The sequence below is a fragment of the Canis aureus genome, chromosome 18, assembly GCF_053574225.1.
Source record: "Canis aureus isolate CA01 chromosome 18, VMU_Caureus_v.1.0, whole genome shotgun sequence".
NCBI lineage: Eukaryota > Metazoa > Chordata > Mammalia > Carnivora > Canidae > Canis > Canis aureus.
Window position 1 is genome coordinate 51,806,918 of NC_135628.1, and position 22,206 is coordinate 51,829,123.

Genomic DNA, 22,206 nt, shown 5'->3' on the forward strand with positions numbered 1-22,206 from the left:
GAACAGCAGAAAGGTTCTCTATGAAACTTGTTTGAATCACTATCAACTCATTCTTTCTGCTGACTAGATGAGTAAAAAAACTAACAAATAAAGGGGGCCTTAAGTTTCCAGTTACATCAGCGGTTTCCAAAGACCATTCCTTTTTCCCTGGAGCCAGGATCAACATAAATGATTCACTGTCTTTATAGCTGTATTCATAGGTATGTGAGGGTATCCCACAGACTCAAATGAGTCCTTTGTCTTTATCTGGACTCAAGAGATTAATTATTCCTGTCAGTGTAAGTCTGTCTTCCTGTTAACAAATCCCAGTGGGTCTTTTTCACTAGTCAATCAGATAAACTCCAGATTCCAACATTTTAAGGGAATTTTTTTTCATTATATTGCTGCTTAATTGTGCTGCCTCTAAAGAATATGTGACTCTCTATAAGGCCTTAAAATTCCCCTCCTAATTTCTTTAATGAGAGACCAGTCTGACAACTTCATCAATTTCACAAGTATACACTGTTGTTTGTTGAAGAGGATTCTCAGTGACTATAGGAACTCTGTTCTAGTCTCACATTCCCATTTTAATAGTAATCTTTAAGAGAAATCTGAGGCCGTCAAGTTGAGAACGGAGCAGATTAAATGGCAGCCTTTGCACATGTATGTGTGACCTGCTCAGCAGAGAGAAGCAAGTTCAGGCAATTTTGTTATACTACCAACTATCTAAGAATAAGTGGCATTTTAAAGCTATAGGAACAAAAATGTACATGTGAAAATACTTTCTAAAATTTAAGCTTATCACTATAAAATCAAGTATTATTGGGATCCCTGGGTGGCGCAGCGGTTTGGCGCCTGCCTTTGGCCCAGGGCGCGATCCTGGAGACCCGGGATCGAATCCCACGTCGGGCTCCCGGTGCATGGAGCCTGCTTCTCCCTCTGCCTGTGTCTCTGCCTCTCTCTCTCTCTCTCTCTGACTATCATAAATAAATACAAATTAAAAAAAAAAATCAAGTATTATTAGTTTTATTTAGAGAACAAAGGGAAGAAAGATGCATAGAAAGCTACCATTGAGGTTTGAAAGTCTCCAAAGAAGAAATATGACGAGAGAAAACACAATGTATTGTGGACTCCACTCTGTTCCTATTATTTCATTTCTCAGAGCCTCAGTTTCATTTATAAAAGGCAAATGAGGGATCCCTGGGTGGCGCAGCGGTTTGGCGCCTGCCTCTGGCCCAGGGCGTGATCCTGGAGACCCAGGATCGAATCCCATGTCGGGCTCCCGGTGCATGGAGCCTGCTTCTCCCTCTGCCTATGTCTCTGCCTCCCTCTCTCTCTCTCTCTCTCTCTATCATAAATAAATAAAAAAATAAAAAAATAATTTAAAAAAAAAGGCAAATGATGAGGTCTACTTCAGAGTTTCTTATTTGATTAAACATAATAGTGTATATAACACCACCAAAAATAGTGTCTGACAGTTAGTAGATGTTCAATAAAAGCTAATTTCCATTGTGCTCTTCTTCAGCATTCCCTTTTGAAATAAAAATATAACTGAAGAGGCCACAACTTGATTCCTTTATTACTTCCGAGCAGTTTCTTTATTAACCCTGTAGGAATCATGTCAGAATTCTCCATAGAATATACTAGAAGCAAAGGTTATTCTTAGACTTAATTAAACTTGGAAATTTTAACTTTTCCTCTCTCTCATAATGGTATTCCTCACCCAAGGTAGAGCTTACTATTAGTTTGAAAATGAATCATGAAGATAGACCTGGAGAAAGAAAAATAATCCATGCAATGGGAGACCTTCCAATGAAGACGTGCACCTTTCTCAATCCTGAATAACAAATCACAGAATCAGAGGCACAGGGGAGAGACTACTGTGTGACCACTCTTTAAAGGTTCCACAGATGATTCTAGCACCTGACAAGGATCAGGACACGGCACTGATGTAGAGCAAGCTTGTGCCTAGAAGGTAACAAAGCTTTCTATCAGAGAGCTCAACAAAATTAGTAAGTATTGAAACAAAAGAGCTGAAAAAAAAAAGCAGAAACCTGTAATAGAAGAGTCCCCTCTACATCTAGAGACAAAATGGGACCTCTTCCCTTAAAGAAGAATTACATGGAAAAGAGGCATTGTCTACTGTCTATGCTCAACCTCGTGTACTGAAATACCAAATAGCACCTGACCCAGTGTATTTCACAAAGTACATTCAGTAAAGTTGTCTAATGTCATCAAAACTGTGAAGGACTGATCTGCATGGAGAATACACTTAGACTCAAAATCTACTTTATTGTCTCCTCAACAAGCATCCAAAACACAATATGGTGAAATCTAATGTGGGCAGATGGAAGAAGAAAGCTAGAAGATGAAAGGAGATGAGGGTAGTAAGTTCATAGGAGTAACCCTAGGAAGACACTTGGAAAAAGAGTAGATCTATCCAGCTGTAAGGACTGGCTTGGTGTGATCTTCAGTTGAGAGAAAAATGCCACAATGAAGAAGTCTTAAGGACACACTACAGAGCATGGTGCCAGCTGCTAGAAGGAAAACTATAATTGACCAGACCAGAGATGGAAAGTCCCCAAGCTAAAGCAATGTCAGAGGCCTGGAAGAGGGGGAAAGATGGAGTGTTTAAAGGCAAATTGACAAAAGTGAAGCTGAGAAACAAAGGAAATCATTCAAAGACTATTTCTGATTCCTTGTTTTAAAGATGGCAACATTATCCTGAGCTTGGGATAAAGTCTTAGAAACTTATATTGTCATTATATTCCATTTGAACTAAAGGGCATGGAACCCAAATTTTGGATAGAAAAGGCTGAAAGATCCAGAGATTTCTGGCAAAAGGGAAAAACCTAAAATTTGCCTGTAATATTTGCTTACAATTATTATTTATTTGTGTATATTTCTTTTTCTCTTAGGGACTCTAAACCTGTGATCTTTGCATTCCACATGGTGCCTAGTAAAATACCTGACTCAAATATCTTGAGCTCAATTTGATCATAAATCATAATTTGATCAGATGCCATCTGGTCTGAGTTCTAAAGTCAGATAAGCCTAGGTTGAAACCAGTTTCATCACTCATTAGCTGTGTGACATTGAATAAATTAATTATTCTTTCTAAACTCGACTTCCTCATCTGAAGATGGAATTGTTGAAAAGACTGAAAGAGACAATATGTATAAAGTACTTGCTATAGTGCCTAGAAAATTGCCAGCATTTAAGAAAGGGTAGTTCCTATTATTTTTATTATTGAGCTCTTTATTTTTTCTTCTCACACACATAATCCATGGTATCTGATGCTACACATACATCAGTCAGCTAGAAATCCAAGTAAATCAATAAATAAGAAAAGGACACCAATCAATCTTCCAATTTTTCTACCCTGAGAAGATCTTGGCAACTGGTAGTGAGAAAAAACAAAAATCTGCTGCAGAGATGCATCATCTTTGTTATCAGAACAGAGTGAGATGATATCACAGTTATCAGGGGTCTTTACAAATGAAGACAGCTCTACTGATATAATGCTATTTCATTCAGTCTTCTTCAAAGAATCAATCAATCAATCAATCAATCAGTAAATCCATCTTACTAAAAAAACAATTGAGATGCCTTAGCTTTTGAAGAAATGCATAAAACAGAAATATAGCTTTAGTTTTCGAAAAGTAGACAATATTAGAACAGGAATAAAAAAATAAATTAATGGAAATATTCCCATCCAAAGACATTATTCTTAGAATACCGGTTCAGAATTTAAAATGAAATCATTTTATAGTCTATGAAGTTACATTTTCTGAGAAGATGACTATCAGGACATAGCTAGAGACAATCATCTTAATATATTCTGGGCAGACCCAAGGAAATGTTAGCACTTTAAACTGAGACCTAGGGGTACCTGGGTGGCTCAGTCAGTTAATCATCCTACTCTTCATTTCAGCTCAGATCATGATCTCAGGGTTATGGGATTGAGTGCCACATTGGGCTCCCCACTCAATGGAGAGTCTGCTTGAGATTCTCTCTCTCTCCCTCTGCCCTACACCCTCCTGTCACACACACTCTCTCTCTAAAATAAATAAATACATCTAAAAAAATAAAAATAAAAATAAAAATAAAAATAAACCGGGATCTAAATTTCGCTTTGGTCTAGGCCCAGAAAAAATATTTATGTATGATTATTTCCCAGATACACATAAAAAAAGAAATTGAATTGAAATATGTGAATGTCATTGGATTATGTCATTCTAAGCAGATAGATTTTAAAATCTAAACTATTCCTATTTTGAAAACAGTGACATTTAACTGTTCTTTTCCTGCTACTCCCACTTCTTATACGAATTGAGTGATACTGTCAATCCCCCTCCAAAATTATTTAGCAATACTTAAAATTCAGTAAAGAACATTCCCACCTCCAGGAGATACCTCTCCTTCATTATTATGGATGACTGACACATAAACAAATGTGATGCCTAGAATTGGAGCCAGTCCTTCTCTTGCAAATATTCACACATCAAACAATTCTTTCCTCATTTTCATAAAGACAGTTCTGGCCGTATTATCATAGCTAAAGGACAAAGTAGATAGCTCTCAAAACTCAATTGATCTTAGTTATCTAAATCTTACTTTAAATGAAGATAACAGAAATCCTTTCTCTATGTAAAAAGGTTAAGCTTAAAAAAAAAAGTGAAAGATTTTCTGGTTCATCCTAAATAGGCTTTGGAGAAAGAATTGCTAAGTGTGAAACTCCTCTCCTACTGAATTTCATTGATCAAAGCATTTTGTAAAACAAGCAAATGCAAAATTTTGAGAGGCATTTAAAGGCCTTGTCTTTTGGAAGTTAATACCCTTTGCTTAATTTATCATTGATTTCCATTCTCTTTTCCTCTCTTACACTCTCACCATGTATAAAGGAATATAACAAGATTCTCGTTTGTCAAGAATTTAGCTTGAATTGTTCAAGCTCCAGATACTCATGGGGACTGTAAAGCATAGGAGGTGTGCATTCATTTGGATCATATCAATACCTATCGCATCCCTACTATGAGCCAGGTTCTGGGTAAGCAGTGCTGGCTTACTCCTGCCTCCGAACACCACATAGCAGGTGCTTCTTGATATATCTTTGTCATGTTTGCTCACAGGGAGTACATTAATAGAGTCCCAGGAACTTGAAAAAAAGCACTCGTCCCAGGCTGGCAGGAGGGTAAAGAGAAAGTGCCTCCCTCCACAAGCCTTTATTGCTTGCACATCTGCTAGTCAAGCACTGCTGGGCTCTGCTGCCCCATCACAGGAGGATCATCCAGCTCTGTTCTACCTCCTTACTCAACTGTTCAGGTCTTCAATATTCCTCTGTATCCATCCTAGAAGAGATTCAATTCAACTCCCCAGAGGTCCAAACTATAAATGGGGAAGCTTTCTTGCTGATGACCCCTTCCCAACCCTTCTCTACACCCCTCTTCTCCTCCTTCCAAAATCTGGGGGCTAAAAGTATAAATAATGTTGACATATAAAATACTAATTTTAATTATAATTTTTGATTATACAAAATACTGTCCTGCTCAGAATGCTTTTCGACTTTAATAATAATAATAATAATAATAATAATAATATTTATAAAAACTTACCATGTGCTAGGAAATGCATTTTACATTTCCTTCCCTAAGTGGTCCTGCAAAATAGGTATTAGGGCCAAGGAAGTTAAGGGTTGGGTAGGTCAATCCCTGACTTGACCAAGGTCAAACAGTAAGTGATAGAGACAATATTCAAACCGGGTCTGTTCAGATGCCCAAGGCCAGCTTTTCAAAACACCCCATGCTGCTTCATAAGGTCAGGATGTGAGAAGCAAAGCAAAAATAAGATTATAGCCCTAGGAATTTGCTGAATACAAATCTGTTACCCTTCAAAAATTTAACAAAAGCCAAACCAAAAGAAGTATTTAATTTCTTTCAACAAAAGACAAACACTGTAGAATAAGTTCAAGTAGCCTAAACTTTTGATTTGTACTACTGTGAGTAGAACATACAGTAGTTTATGTTTAAATGAATGCTGGCAATGGAGTAGAATATAATGCACCATAATTGATTTATGGATACTGTGTCTCTTAATAACTCACAGTTAGCAATTTCCAATTTTAAACCAATCCCCTTCAATAAGAGCCTGCTCAAAACACTTAACATCATTTACTTTGAATACCTGGGGCTAGAGCAAATGTTGCCCACCATAATAACCTGATCAGCTAAGCCTGCAGTAAATGCGTTACTCCTACCACCCACATGTTGCTCTGTCCAGTGGTTTGCCCTATAGGTCAAACTCTCCCCTAAAACTTATTCTACGCACAGTATTCAGGTTATGTTGCCTAAGGTCTCAACTCCATTGCCATCTCTCCTTTCATGGAAAACTCGGACATCTTTGACCCTAATTCTCTTTCTATATATCATTTTCCAATCTTTGTAAACATACATAAATATTTATATACATTTATGTAAACAATTTATTCATCCCTTCTGTATGTAGACCAAGTAACTCACTCAGGGTTTTGTTGTTGTTTTAAACACCGGATAGACTCTAGTTTAGGAAGAACGGTTTTACTTTCCCTATAACACAATTGTAATGACAAAATAGCACTCTATATTCTCAATTCCCCCTTATTTTGGTCAGTTTCAAATAACTATCTCATTTTCCACAACTCTATTTCATTTTTACACACAGATACCATCGAGTCTCTGGCTTATCTCCATTTTAATCACAAGCATTATTTCTCTTCTCAGCACAATAATTTCTACAACTTGTGCAATCAATAGTATCAATTGACTGAATTATTTTAAATATATATAGCTAGATAGAGGAAGTTTTTTTTACCAAATATCATACAAACCATGAACACCAACAATTAACTTTCCAGAAAGCATTTGAGCATGTATTTTTGTTAAACATCTCTGTTCCTTCCACTTAGAAACTCATCAAGTTCAGAGCTGCTCAATAGAAATATGATGCAAGTCACATAGGTAATTTTAAGATTTCTAGTAAAAGTAAAAAGAAACAGGTGAAATTAAATGTTATCATTATTATTAAAGTATTAATATAAATTAAGTAAATTTATTTATCCCAACATATCTGAAATATTATCAATTCCAACATGTCATCATATAAAAATTGAGATATCATATACTTTTTAAAAATATTTTATTTATTTATTCATGAGACACAGAGAGAGAGTGTGTGTGAGAGAGAGAGAGAGAGAGGCAGAGACACAGGCAGAGGGAGAAGCAGGCTCCATGCAGGCAGCCTGACGTGGGACTCGATCCCAGGTCTCCAGGATCAGGCCCTGGGCTGAAGGTGGCGCTAAACCACTGAGCCACCTGGGCTGCCCTTGGATACATTTTTGTATTAAAAAATCTAGTATATGTATTTACTCTCAATTCAGACAAACCACATTTCAAGTGCTCAATGCCATCTGTGGCTAGCAGCTACTATATCGGATAGCACAGATCTAGATCAGTGATTCTCAACCTCACTGCACATGGGAATCACCCAGGTAGCTTTTAAAAATCTGGGTGCTCAGACCACCCTCAAACCAATGACTAAGAATCTCTGGGAATAAGACTCAAACACCAATATTTATTAAACTTCCAAGTGATGAGCAGCCAAAGTTGACAACAACTTATCAAAAACAGTATAGAGAATGTTAACAAACACAGGAATGTCACCACTTGCTTATTTAGATGCAACAATGGAGCTCATAACTTGTATGAGAGCAAGAGAGACATTACAACAAGTATTCACAATGTTGTGAAAACCACTCAAATAAAAATGTGAACAAAATACAACAGGATAACAGAAAGGGAAAGAACACCAATTAGTAGACTGATAAAGGGCTAAGTACTCATGTGCTAGCTGATACAGATTGTTAAAGGCCATCAGCTCAGGACTAGCGAGTATTTTTTGAATGGGGACCATTAAGCGGTTTTCTGTGACCTGAGCAAAAGGCATTTTAGCCCATACTATAAAAACCTCATTAATCAGAACTGAATTCAGATTTTATAATTTCTAATAGATGTTGAGCCACAATTTGCTTTTGCCCTATATATGGGGGAAAATGGTCTATTAAAGGAAAAGAAAATTTTAATAGAAAATTTAAAATTCTTAATATATTATCTAAATAAATAAAAATAACTGACATATTCATAAGTGAAGCTCTTAATCTATTAGCTTGATGCACTGTATATACTAAAAGATTATCAGTTATTCAATTATATTTGTGAAGAAAAGCATAGTAATTCAGACTTATTTCAAGTTTATGAGTCTTTTTGTTATATAAGCACAAATGCTCTTGAATCTATTTTTCCACTGTCAAATATGGTTCTTAGTATAAGCTTTCTAGGACATTTTCTCCAATTTATCTACTATAGTTGTAAAATAAGAATATGTCTCCAGCACCCTCCCTACCCTAGGTTCTTTTTCTAGTATATCCTCATTCCCTTATTTGCTCAAAATGAGCTCAGAATGGTCCTCCTTCATGAAACCTCCCTGACTATTACCCACAGCCCCTCTGTATGTGTCACCTGGAATACTACAGACAAGCTTCTTGTTACACTTACTCATATAGACAAGTAAGCACAAAATTGTAATTTTTTTCTTGCAATACTATGAGCTACTTATGGGCAGTTTCATGTCTTTTTTGCTTTCCTATCTCCAGCCCCAGCACAATGTGTGGCACATGGTAAGTACTCCAAAATATTCTTCAAGTTATATTAAAACAGAAAATGGCATTTCATAGAACCAAACCAAGAACCAAAATATATTTCTACAAGAATAAAAGATTTACACACACAAAAAAAAGATTTATGCATTAAGCAAGGGTGCACAGAGATTTCTTAAAACTGATTATTTCACTTTAAAAGGAAAGAGAAACAGCAAGTATCTGCTTGTATGCTGGAAATTTCCCTACAAAGTAACATTATGATTTTCTCCCCTTGAAAGAGAAAAGCATATATATCATGATTTCTACACTGAGTATTAGGGGAGTGAACATGTTTTGTTCAAATAGCAAAATAATTGGAGTTACTAATACACTGGTCAGCATGACTCAGCCAGGAAACTTGATCTGCTAAACTTACCTTCCTAAGAAATACAGACCTAATTGGGCCAATAGAAATAATAATGTGCTGCACAACGCTCTCCCTAGATCTTCAGAAAAAAATAAGTTGGCAAATAAGAGAATCACCTTTGAGAGAAACAGAATACTGTGGCTCTGGCCTGCTCTGAAGGACAAGAATGATAAGGCAGGGACAAGGGTTCGGAGAAGGAGTGAAGAACTCATTGCTCACAGACCAGGGCTGTTGCATGTCTGCTGTAATGATTAAATGTCGCTCCTGGGGCCCAATCCCACCATCCCAATCTCCCCTGGGACATAAAAAAATAGAACCTTACAAGGTGGAGCCCTGTTCCATGAGACTCCTTCATGCTACATCTGCTGTTGGACTCATTCATCTGATCACAGAATGCCTAGACCATAAGTATATCTTATATTAAGGCCATAGGTGAGGTGGATGTTTGGTAGTTATTGGCATTGCCTCATTTATTCCCAATAATGCTCAAGATATATGAGATTTTATACACACACACACACACACACAGCCCATAACATAGATAATTCTACCAATTCAACAAACAATAATAACCTATGCCAGAATAGGAACTCTATAAGCTAAGGTTATCTGCAAACCTCTTAAATTGATCCTCCTTGGGAAAAAAATAGTAATACATTAATCCCAGACACATTACAAGGCCTTGCTTCTTCATTTCCTCTTTATTTAGGAAATCATCTTTTCCTTTTGCTCCCAAATACAACTGCATCCCTAAAAATGCCAATCAGCCTTCATGTTTAGAAACTTACAGTATTTCACATATTATTTCTTTAATCCAAATCAGAGTCTTAAATAGGTTTTGAATTCATATATAGTCCTAATAGGCTTGGAAATAATAGTCCTCTCTTCAAAGAGAACAGTATTGTTAATTTAAAACTGGCTAAAGGTTAAATTAATAAATCATAATCAAGCAAAAGTAGGTCTTGAAGAAACTGCCTTAAGCCTCCATGATTTTACAATTCCATATTCAGCACTCATAATAAATCCCAATTCATGTGTGTGAATATATAAATATTCATGCATTGTTAAATGTGCACCTATAAATGCACACGATACATATGCAGATGTAAATGTATTTTATGACTTCAGCTTATGAAAATGTCTCATAGACATATATTGGTCTTGGAGAAACTACCATTTTGATATCCATTAGATGTAATATATGAGTTTACCATTATGTCACCATCATGGTATAATGCTATTGTCTAAGATTTATCTATTAGATAACTCAGAGGTATGTAAATGCTCTAGAAATAAAAAGAAAATTGTTAAGCCATTAAATCATGGTCAATAAAACATTTCTGTATCCATCATAATCTAATCCTCCAACTCCATCAAGTTTTAGCAGCAATGACTTCCAAATCCATTTACCACTTTTAGGTCTTCCTCTGCATCCTTGTTAAATGATGACAAATAGCTTAGATTGGCTGACTGCTATTGAAAGATCAAGCCTAAGCCAAGCTTTGAAAACCCAAACCAATGATTAAATCAATAGAGTTGCCCAAATTAAGAAGCAGGCAAAGCTCCACATTAAATGGCTAAGCTTTAGTACTCCCTGAGTTCTACTGTTTACTCAAACCAGGAAGCCAGAACAATAAAATTAAACATTTGGACTGTGCTACAGTCACAAAAGTTCTCAAAGAATGTTAGAAGGAAATCTTATTTCCTTTTCATATTGCACAGATTGAGGAAACCATTTGATTCAGTGCTCAATGCTAATAAGCCTTAATTGACACCAATAAACTTTTCTAAATAAACTACTTGATCCATGCTAAGTTTGTGTTGGCTTGTAAATGGCAGGTTGTGGGATGGGGGTAGCCAAGGCTAGTCAATAGAACAGAGATCATGGCTAGCAACCAATTTATATGGACAGGGACTGGGTGGTAACAATGCTAAAAACAAATAACCAAGGGATAGGAAAAAAAGCTATAAGAATGAGAAGTATGTGTTGAATACTTTATATATTAGACTTTGTGAAGTGTCTGAAACATATTATTCCATTTTATTTTCATCCACATTGATTCATTCATTCATTCAAATGAATTCACAGGTACACATATGTACAAATATATATCTACACATACATCCACATACCACTGGATATGAAGTAGATGAGGAAACTGAGGTCCAGAGTGAAGTTACTCCAAATCTCACAATTAGTGAATTGCCAATAGGGGCAATAGGCTTGGACAGGTGATATGGGCTTCCAGTACTGAGATCTAAGCCAACCAGGGACACAGGCAGTCACAGAATTAGAGCATAGAAGGCAGAAGTCTACAGATTCATTTAAGGTAGAAAGACGTAGGAGAAAACAGCTCTTGAGTATAAATCAGGATTCATGTTGAGATTCAAGTCTCACATCAGAGAAAAGTTAGATATCAAAAAGGAAGCATTTCAGGATATGAAAAAGCCCCTGGATGCTTTGGCCCAATTTATAAGACACCAATCTGTGCTAATTAAGTGTGTATAAGCCCATGGAGGCAGAGGCAGGGTCTGCCAGTCTTTGCAGCTGAACACCAGCTCTAGGCTGAAGACCACTTATGCTTCTAAAATCTCCACTACCAAGTTCCAAATGTGGTGCTTTCCTCTTTTCCAATTATCACTCTCTTCATCTCCATATTAGAAAAAAAAAAAAAAAGCAAGAACAATAAGAAATCTACTTAGTTCAGTCATCTGGGAAATGCCATGGATAATACAGTACTATGGGTCAAATAATGCATTCAAGAACAAGTCAATTTAGCGGAAAATCAAATTGCTTATTTTACATCATGCAGAGCAAAAAATAAAGAAAGAAAGAAACCATTTGAATGTTGTGCTTTTCAATAGTTATATTGATATTGGGTAGACATAAGCATATTCACCAGTCATCTCCACACTTTGTCCCTTTGGTATATTATTTTTTAAACTGCCTTTTCTTCTTGGAATCAAATATGTTTATCCTTTTGGGATGCTTAATTCCTTAATGTCAATCAATTTTTTTTTTCACTAAGCAAGCAAGTTCTTTGTTTTTTCAACTAAATTCTTTAATCAGCTTTTGTTCAGAAACTGTTTATTTCTATCTGCATTACAAATGCTAGATTTAACCAATCTCTCAACCCAAGATAATACAAGGAGGAATCCTGTCAGTTCACCCGTTCCTCTCAGGAACAAGACACTGTATTCTGTATTTTTGAGGAAAAGAAATAATAGGATTAGACTAAGATTGAGGACGAGAGGATGTCAGACCAAAGGCATGTGGTCCTTCTAGAGTCTTCCCATCTTATATGGGGAATTGTAATCCATTTGTGCTAAATGTTTTGAGTATTCTCATTATGCAAAAAACATTAGAGCCTAGTATATTTTGTTACCATAGTTCTGCCTACTGGGAACTATAATTAAAGCACATTTGAGCAAATGCAATTTTATTTGTTATTAAGCAACTAAAAGCTTAGTCAACCTTGCAAATATGGCATTATTTTAGGATTACAATATGAGCCAGCCAGTAAACTCTATTAGGTTCTATCTTTATTAGCAATGCCTCCTATTCCTTTTATAGGAGACTTCTATACTATGTAACAGTGGTTCTCAACCTTAGGATGCATCAGAAGATTTGTTAAAACAGTACTGAGCCAGGCTCCCATTCCCTCTAATTCCTTAAATCTGGGATAGAGCTCTGAAATTTGCATTTCTAATATGTCCCTAGGGCATGCTGATGATGCTCATCTGCAGACCACACTTTAAGAACCACTGCTATACAACGTAGTGCTTAGAGCTTTGAAGTCAATCCCACCTAGTTCATATCCTGGCTTTTCTAATAGCTATATGTCCTTAGGCAGCCTACTTCATCTCTCTAAGCCTCAGTTACTTACTCCACTTAGTGGACATAATAATACCTATCCAATAGGTTTACCATGAGAATTAAATGAGATAAAAATATAGAAAGTACTTAGCCCAGTGCCTGGAAGGGGAAAAAAGTAATGCATGGAAGTGATCGGTGTATTATTATTATTGTTCTTAATTGGATAAGTATATCAACAGCTACCTCAAAGTATTTATAGCCAGCAGTGTGCATCAGACTCACTTGATGCACAGGTAAAATTTTTGTAAAATCTACATAATAAGCTACCACCCCCCTCAGAGATTCTGATACAGTCCACATTTCATTGACTCTAAGATGCCACCAATTATAAGATGGACCACTATGTTATGTACTGCTAAGAAAGAAATTCTGCAATAATACCAGGATTAAACTAATAGAAAATACATCCATATTTCAGAAATGAGAAAATGTGAAAAAATGTACTTCCTGGAACTAATAAAATACTGTAGGTACAGAGGTGAATTTGTGCTTGCTTCCCAGACTACAGTGATGTGCAATTATGGTTAAAAATCACTGACCTAGGGATCCCTGGGTGGCGCAGCGGTTTGGCGCCTGCCTTTGGCCTAGGGCGTGATCCTGGAGACCCAGGATCGATTCCCACGTTGGGCTCCCGATGCATGGAGCCTGCTTCTCTCTGCCTGTGTCTCTGCCTCTCTTTCTCTCCTGTGACTATCATAAATAAATAAAAAAAAAAAAAAAAATTAAAAAAAAAAAATCACTGACCTAGTCAATCTGATAGCAGCAGAGGAAACCCAGAGTTCAGATGCCTCAAAGCTAAGAGAGCTCTCAGGTTGGAAGCCCTGGAACTAGAACATAGCCCAGTCTCATGATTCATTATATAATTCCATTGGCTATTATTAATGAAATAAAAATATTTCTGCTTGGTTTAATAGCATCTACATTCTAACCTTGGAGAGGACTTTCCCCACTGAATAGCTGTTACTCACATGATGAGAACAAATCAATCCATTGATAGAGCCAAACAGATCAGAGGAAAATTTAGTACAGTCTGCAGGAAGTGTCAAGCCAAGACTTTTCTTCATAAATATGAATTCTAATCCTGAGATTTGAGGAGCACAGGGGGAATCTTTTAAGGAACACAAAACACAATTTCCATTTAGAAGAGAAGGGAGGGGATCCCTGGGTGGCGCAGCGGTTTGGCGCCTGCCTTTGGCCCAGGGCGCGATCCTGGAGACCCGGGATCGAATCCCACGTCGGGCTCCCGGTGCATGGAGCCTGCTTCTCCCTCTGCCTGTGTCTCTGCCTCTCTGTCTCTCTCTGTGTGACTATCATGAATAAATAAATAAAATCTTTAAAAAAAAAAAAAAATAGAAGAGAAGGGAGGATGGTCAAGGTCCCACACATTACTGAGACTGCCCGTGGTAAGTTTTTATCTTCCATCTTGATTTTTAAATTGTACTTTGTAAAGTGTTGGGGAAAAGAAGCTGATTTTGTATATTCTTATTATTTGAGCAAATTCATGGTAGGTGCAATTTCCCTTCAGCCTAAGAACCTTGGATGAAGACATTAGTAGCATATGACCTCCTTCAACTTTATACTAATGCTCTCACACACTTAATGAAATCTATACTTCCAAAAATATTTTTTTGTATGTTGGAAACCTCTCGTGGTCCTGGCTCATATTAAATTCCTTTCTATTGTTATATATTAAAGATTTACCACAATAATGTTTTCAAAACTGTGATGTTCTTAAAGTTTCATGTTTCTAGTTACAGACTAGGAAATACAAGATATCATGAAACAACAAAAATGTCTACATAATTTAAATGATTCCACATGTAGAATATAATTTAATATGAAATTCAGTCACCTGAATAATGACATCCTAGACACTGGTCATTAAGAATATCTGTCAACTTAAAAGAGAAGGAAGCAGCAATATCATATAGGAAATTAGTTTCTGTTTTACTATAAATATAGAAGATGGTATTTTTAACCAATCTATCTTAAAGGTTTAATTACACAATGAATGCAATCCCTACTTTCCGTATAAGGAAAAGACTGAGCTTGTAATTCTTCAATTCCATTCACCAATTGTAATATCTAACTGACTCATGTGACCTTTCCACAAGGATTTATCATCATTGAGGGAATCTTTGATTTTTCCCAAAACATATAAACTTCCTAAAGTTTGATGTCATTCATGTATTTGCTGATTTTAAATATTTTCAGTTCCTTGGAAGATATAAGAAAAAATTTAAAAATAAGCATTAGCAGTGTCTTGGAGATTCTGGTTTGTTTTAATAAAAACAGCAATTATTTCAAATCCTCTGCTGATTAGAAAGTAGCAAATCTCACATGATATGTCAAAGTGTTTTGATATTATGTTTTGCACTCCCATAAAAATGCTATTAGCATCTCTAATAATTATCTGAATGTTCAACTTTTCCCAATATTCTTCTCTCAGTCTCATGTGTTTGTTAGATTATTGCTTACCTAAGAAAAATATGCTACAAAGAGGCCCACACTGGGATGCCTGGATGGTTCAGCAGTTGAGCATCTGCCTTCAGCCCAGGGCATAATCCTGGAGTCCCGAGATTGAGTCCCTCATTCGGCCCCCTACATGGGGCCTGCTTCTCCTTCTGTCTGTGTCTCTGCCCCCCTTTTTGTGTCTCTCATGAATAAATAAATTTTAAAACCTTTAAAAAAGAGGTCCACACAACAATTTCAGGAGGAAAGAATAACAGCCAAATACCCTTTCCTTCTTTAGTATAATATCTAGAATTCCAGAAAATGTAAGTCAAGGAGTAACTTAGCCCACTTCACCTTCAGAGAAACTTCTAGAAATTTTCAACTTATCCTTGTATATGGAGTGGAGTAAGTAAATTAGGTGCATGAATAGTAAGGCAGATTAGACACAGTTTCAACAGCCATACCCAGAGGGTGCTAATTAATAGAACAACATCAATCTGGTTCCAGGTTTCGAGTATCATAGAAGGATTCTTTCCTAGGTTCCATTTGTTTCAACATTTTACTCAATTTCCTGGTGAGAACAGAAGAGGACATCATAAAATTTGTAAAAGGGAAAGTGACCATATTAGATGACTCAATTAGGATTGAAAGAGAGGCTGACAGGTGAGAAGAAAGGGCTAAAATAATAAAATGAAAAGTTTTGAAGTAAACTTTTAATGAGGTGATTAAGTCCAAAAGGACAGTAGTCTTGTACAGAATGAACAGTAGCAACAGTTTAGTAGCAATCCATGTTTAGATATTTTAGTCTTTAGAAAGGTTAATACAAATCAACAGTAGAAAGAATATTTATTGAATGAATGAATAAAATAGTGTAGAATCAGTGGGAGAAAAGGGGAGGGAAAAAGAAAGAAAGGGAGGTGAGGGTATGGAGAGGAGAAAAAAGGGAAGAAGAAGGGAGGGGGAAAGGAGAATCTATATGAAGAGTATCAAAAGCTCCATTTGTTTCTGTGCTGCCAAGACCAGCCTCAAAGTACTGAGGTATAAATATAGACAAATTGGATACATTCAGGGGTAATCTGAGACATACAAACAGTCAAATCAACAAATCAATTAATATTCAAGAAATTCTTGAAGGAATCAGGCACATTTAGCCTTGGAGATCTGATAATCATGTTCAAATGCCCTAAAAACTTTAATGGGAAAAAAATTAGAAGGTAAGTAAATAAGCTGAGTGCATGAATAAGAAGGCATATTAGTCACAAACAGTTTCAACAGCTATATCCAGAGGGTGGTAATTAATGGAACCATATCAATCTGGTTCTAGGTGTCAGCATCATAGGAGGATTCTGTCCTAGGTTCCATTTGTTGTAACATTTTACTCAATGTCTTGGGTGAGAATAGAGAGATCATCATAAAATTTGTTACAAGGAGGACAAATGAATGGAAGGCATAAAGCAGCAGAATTAGATTCTGTTAAAGTAATTCAGTGTCAAGAGTTCTCCAAAGATGAAATGGCTCAGTTCTTAAAGGATAGAGCTACTAACCACTTTCTCCAGGATATATTAAAGCCCTGACTGGAAGATCCTTGGCACAGCTTTTGCAACAGTAATTCAAGCATAAAATAGGTGGGGACTAATCTTTGAAAGTCCCTCCCAACCTTAAGATTCCAATATTTAAACATTTTTCTTTGGTGTAAAGTAGGCTCTTGCAAAAGATTTTCTCTTATAAAAACAATGAAAACAAATGGTTAGTCTCAGGAAGATGATCTAAGTGTTCAGAAAACCCCAAGAGAATCTTCTATTTTGTTGCATGTTTGCTCTCTAGAGAACTAATCTCCTTCCCCTGGAATGTATTAATATCTGTTTGTCCTCTGCTATACTGGCTGACTTTGGGAATTTGCACACAGCACACTTTATCTTGCTAAATATAATAGTCTGTCCAGCATTCTTCCTTTATGAGAAATCCCTATTCACTTTCATAAATTATGTGAATGGATCTGAAGTGTATTTTGCTTTCTTCAACAGAAACTATTCCCAAAAGTAGCCTGAAAACATGCCAAACATCTGCTCCTACACACAGTTCAAAATATGATATTGATATGTATTATTATGGGTGAATTCTGAGTACAAGGCAAAATTACTCCTGAACAAATTCCACCTCCTCCCAAAGCCTAGTCACAGGAAGCTCAAGGAAATCAGCATAATTCTAATATTTGCTATGCTAGCTGTAACTAACCAGGTAAGCCTGATAAAAGCTTACCATTTTAGAACATCCCAAAATCTAATATAAATAAATATTAGATAAATGTAGTATGATAAATATGTCTCTAATTTAACAAATATTTTTAAATATATGTTTTTTTATCATTTGCTGTACTTTCATATTCAAAAATGTTGCTTTTCAATTCTATGAGTTCTTGAGTGCCTGTGTGTTTAAGTCTATTATTATATAGGCCTACCCCATCTTTTTTTAATTTATTTTTTTATTTTAAATTCAACTAGCCAACTTCTAGTACATCATTAGTTTTAGATATAGTGTTCAATAATTTATCAGTTGCGTATAACACCTAGCGCTCATCACATCAGGTGCCCTCCTTAATGGCCATCACCCAATTAGCCCACTAGCCCCCTCTAGCAACCCTCAGTTTGTTTTCTAAGTTAAGAGTTTTTCTCCCTCTTTTAATAATCAAATGCAATTAATGTTTATCATGGCATAAAGAAAGGTAACCAAAATCCCTAAATCCTGAATTCTTTCTAGTCATCTACAGAAGCCTCTTCCATGCACAGCAAGTTCCCTAACAGTTATGTTCATAAAGACGTTCAGAGTAAATACAACCTTATTATTAACTAGGGCTTTGGCCTCAAACACTCCTTTGGTCTACTTCCCTGGTGAACTGGCCTAGACTTCATATGAGCTTGGCAGACTCCTCTTGTCCCTTGTGCTAAAAAAAAAGAATAATAAAAACAACCCAACAGCTAATCCTCTCAGTCTGATTATATCCCAATAAAGCCTCCGTTCTGGCACAGATTACATCTACCCAGAGCAGGCAGGTTTTCCTAACTGGTAAAGTCTTTCTATATACCTGTGCTGTCTAAAACAGTCGCCACTGTTCACTTAACACATTAAGTTAACTAAAATTAAATAGTATTTAAAATTTAGTTCCTTAGTTGTGCTGGTTACAAATTCAAGTACTCAACAGCCACATGTGGGGCCAGTGGCTCCTGTATAGAACATTTTATCACACTCTATTGGACAGCACTGCTCTAGGATCCATTTTGTTCTTGACTTGGGCAAACCTTGGTTTTAGGATTAGGCAGACTTTATCTTCCACTAAAGATCTGAGTGTGCAACTGTTTACCCATTTGTTCATTCAACAAATATTTATCAATATTTATCAATTCCTTTCCTAGCAGCTTGATATATAATCATGAACAAAGAGACATAGTACCTCCTCTCACAGAGCTTATTATGCTCTAGAGGAAGACCAACAATAAACAAGCAAATAGCTAATAGAAAAGATTATTTTTGTGAATTCAATGCTACTATATTTCCCTTATATACTTTAACCTCAAAGTAACAAGATGTTTTTGTTTCAAATGAGTCCATCTCTATAGTGGTCAGCCTTTCTCTTGGTGTACTTCAGATGGTAAACACTGACGGTTTTAGGATTTAGTTACTCTAGAGTGATTTTTAGCCTTTTTTCTTTAGAATTTCTGCACACAGCTTAATTCTTGCCTGTGCCCTTGATTCCTCACAAAGAGTTCTATAGGCTTTATAGTTTCAATTACCACATTTATAGGTGTGACAACTTTAATTATTTATATTCCCAAATATACAAGACACTACTAGACATCCCCTCTTGGAAGACTTTACCCTAGCTTCTTAAATCTTGTCATTGGATATTCAGAATGCCTCTTCAATTCATATTTCTCTTCTATTCCTAGTGGGCCATATATTCTAAATGGTCATTACTCATACCTGATTTACTGAAACAACTTCCCAAAAAGGTTTAATGTCTCAATTTCTCTTCCTTTCGATTAATCATGCCACTAAATCATGGTTAATCATAAGAGTCTAAGATTTCCCCTCTCTATCTTCTCTACACACCATGAAAATGTATGCCCACAACAAGTTTATCTCCATCCCCTCCCTGTTTGGGATCACCTCTCTGCTGCTGAGACTACCACTCTCTGCAGTGGTGCTAAAAGGACCAACACTGACAGATGAGTGCCTCAGTAGCCTGGCAGCCACCTCCTCTGACTTCACTTATTCCCGTTAGCAGCTCCCAAAATGGCACCATTTCAAGGAACATTGACCCAGCCGCCAAACTCATTGGGGTGGTTGGCTCTGGGGCTGGGATTGGGACTGTGTTTGGGAACATCATCATTGGTTATGCCCAGAACCCTTCTCTGAAGCAACAGTTTATCTCCTATGACATTTTGGAAGCCATGGGGGTCTTTTGCCTGATGGTGGCCTTTCTCATCCTCTTTGCCATGTGGAAAAGCCATCTCCTCCTCCCATATTTCTTTCTTTCACATCTCTCATGTATGTTGCTTTCCCTATACCTCCCCAAGCAGCCTGGGAAACATAGTTGGTTCAGGATTCAGTAGAAGAAAAACAAATAAATACTGTATGAATAACAAAAATAATGATCTGTTATTACCCTGACCAAAAATCTACCCTGGCTCCCTATTAGCTATAGGATCAAGTTTATTTTTAATGAACTTACTGCTTTGAAAAGATAAGGCTAAAAAGGAATGATTTTGTCATTAAAGTGAGTGCTTCATTTAGAAGTAGGAATTATAATATAACCTATTTAATCTCTAAAAATGATCTTAGATTTTTCAGGCTGATATACCACTTAGCTCCTATGATATGTTATATCCTTGCCCATGTCTCCTCCTTTTATCTAGTTAAAACTTTCCTAATCATCTTCCTCCCAGTTTCCACAAACTCTTCTCCTGCAACACACTGATATACCACTTAGCTCCTATGATATGTTATATCCTTGCCCATGTCTCCTCCTTTTATCTAGTTAAAACTTTCCTAATCATCTTCCTCCCAGTTTCCACAAACTCTTCTCCTGCAACACACACACACACACACACACACACACACACACACACACAAAGGGGGGGAATCTTTTAAAGATAATTTGCTGAGTTCACTGATACAAATGGGAGTTTAAGAAGCACAAGCAAACTATTTCAGCATTATTTTGCCAATTTAATATAACTTTCCCATTTCCTTGCCACCCACATGAAGTCCACAGTATGGCTTTTTCCATAGGGTCCTAAGCTCAATAGCTTGAGTAAGTCACTAAATGGCTTTCTGCAGGCAAATTTTGGATCAACATCCACAAACTAAAATCATCTCAGCCTTTAACCTAAGAACCTACTGGTGATTGATAATTTCCCCATTGGCCAGGATGATTAAAAAAAATCAAGCTCTTTAAAAAGAGATGCAATTGACATATAGCACTGTATTAGTTTCAGGTATACAATATTTGTATACCCTGGGAAATGAATACCACAGTAAGTCTACCTACCATCTATTACCACATAAAGTTATAAAGTTATTAAAAATATTTTTCTTGTAATAAGAATTTTTAGGAATTTTTTCTTTTGGTAATTTTCAAAAATGCATGACAGTAATATTGACTACAGTCACTGGGTTGAATACTACATTCCCACAATTTGCTTATTTTATAATTTGAAGTTTGTACCTATTTCTCTGATTTATTTCATTCAACAAGGTCCATCCATGTTGTTGCAAACAGCAAGATTTCCTTCTTTTTATGGCTGAGTAGTATTCCATTGTATAAAAAAGTATGACATCTTCTTTATCCATTCATCTATTGGTGGACACTTGGGTTTTTCCGTATCTTGGCTATTGTAAATAATGCTGCAATGAATATAAGGGTGTATATATATTTTCAAATTAGTGTTTCCATCTTCTTTGGGTAACTACCTAGTAGAATTGCTGGATCATATGGTAGTTCTTCTTTTATTTTTTTAGAAACTTCCATACTGTTTTCCATTGTAGCTGCACCAATTTACATTTCTACCAGCAGTGCACAAAAACAGCCTTTAAACCACATCCTTGCCAACATCTCTTATATCTCGTCTTTTTGATAATAGTCATGTAACAAGCATGAGGTTATCTCATTGTTATTTTGATTTGTATTTCTCTTATGATTAGTGATGTAGTACATCTTTTCACATGCCTGTTGGACATCTGTATGTCTACTTTGGAAAAGATCTATAGTGGTCCTTTGCCATTTTCTAATTGGATTGTTTGTCTTTTTGTCATAGAGTTATAGGAGTTCTTTATATATTTTGGAATGTTAACCCCTCATCAGATATTTGATTTGAAAATATTTTCTCCAATTCAGTAAGCTGGCTTTCCATTTTGTTGATGATTTTCTTTGCTGTGCAGAAGTTTCCTCATTTGATGTAGTCCTATTTGTTTATGTTTGCTCTTTCTGCTTTTGGAGTCAGGTCCAAAAAGATGACTGCCATGACCAATTTCAAGGAGTTTATCATCTGTTTTCTTCTAGAAGTTTTATGGTTTCATGTCATATATTTAAGTTCATCACTTTATTGTGATCTCAAAGTAAATATTTATCTTCTAGGTGTGTTAAATTTCTAAAGAGCAAAACTATGATTTGGCTTTATTAGTAATTAAAAGTATTGAAAGGTTCTTTCTTAGAATGCTCTACCTACTTTTCAAAAATATCTATTTCTGGGGCACCTGGGTGGCTCAGTGGTTGAGCGTCTACCTTTGGCTTAGGTTGTG

The 22,206-nt window shown here is 36.2% G+C and overlaps 1 protein-coding gene and 1 pseudogene across 7 annotated transcripts in view; one reads left to right on the forward strand and one right to left on the reverse strand.

The window, feature by feature from the left end:
• Nucleotides 1-22,206, reverse strand: part of GRM8 (glutamate metabotropic receptor 8) — a 736,117-nt gene that overhangs the window by 452,219 nt on the left and 261,692 nt on the right. The gene's annotated exons all lie outside the window — the stretch shown is intronic.
• Nucleotides 19,508-20,018, forward strand: LOC144288449 (ATP synthase F(0) complex subunit C2, mitochondrial pseudogene; annotated as a pseudogene).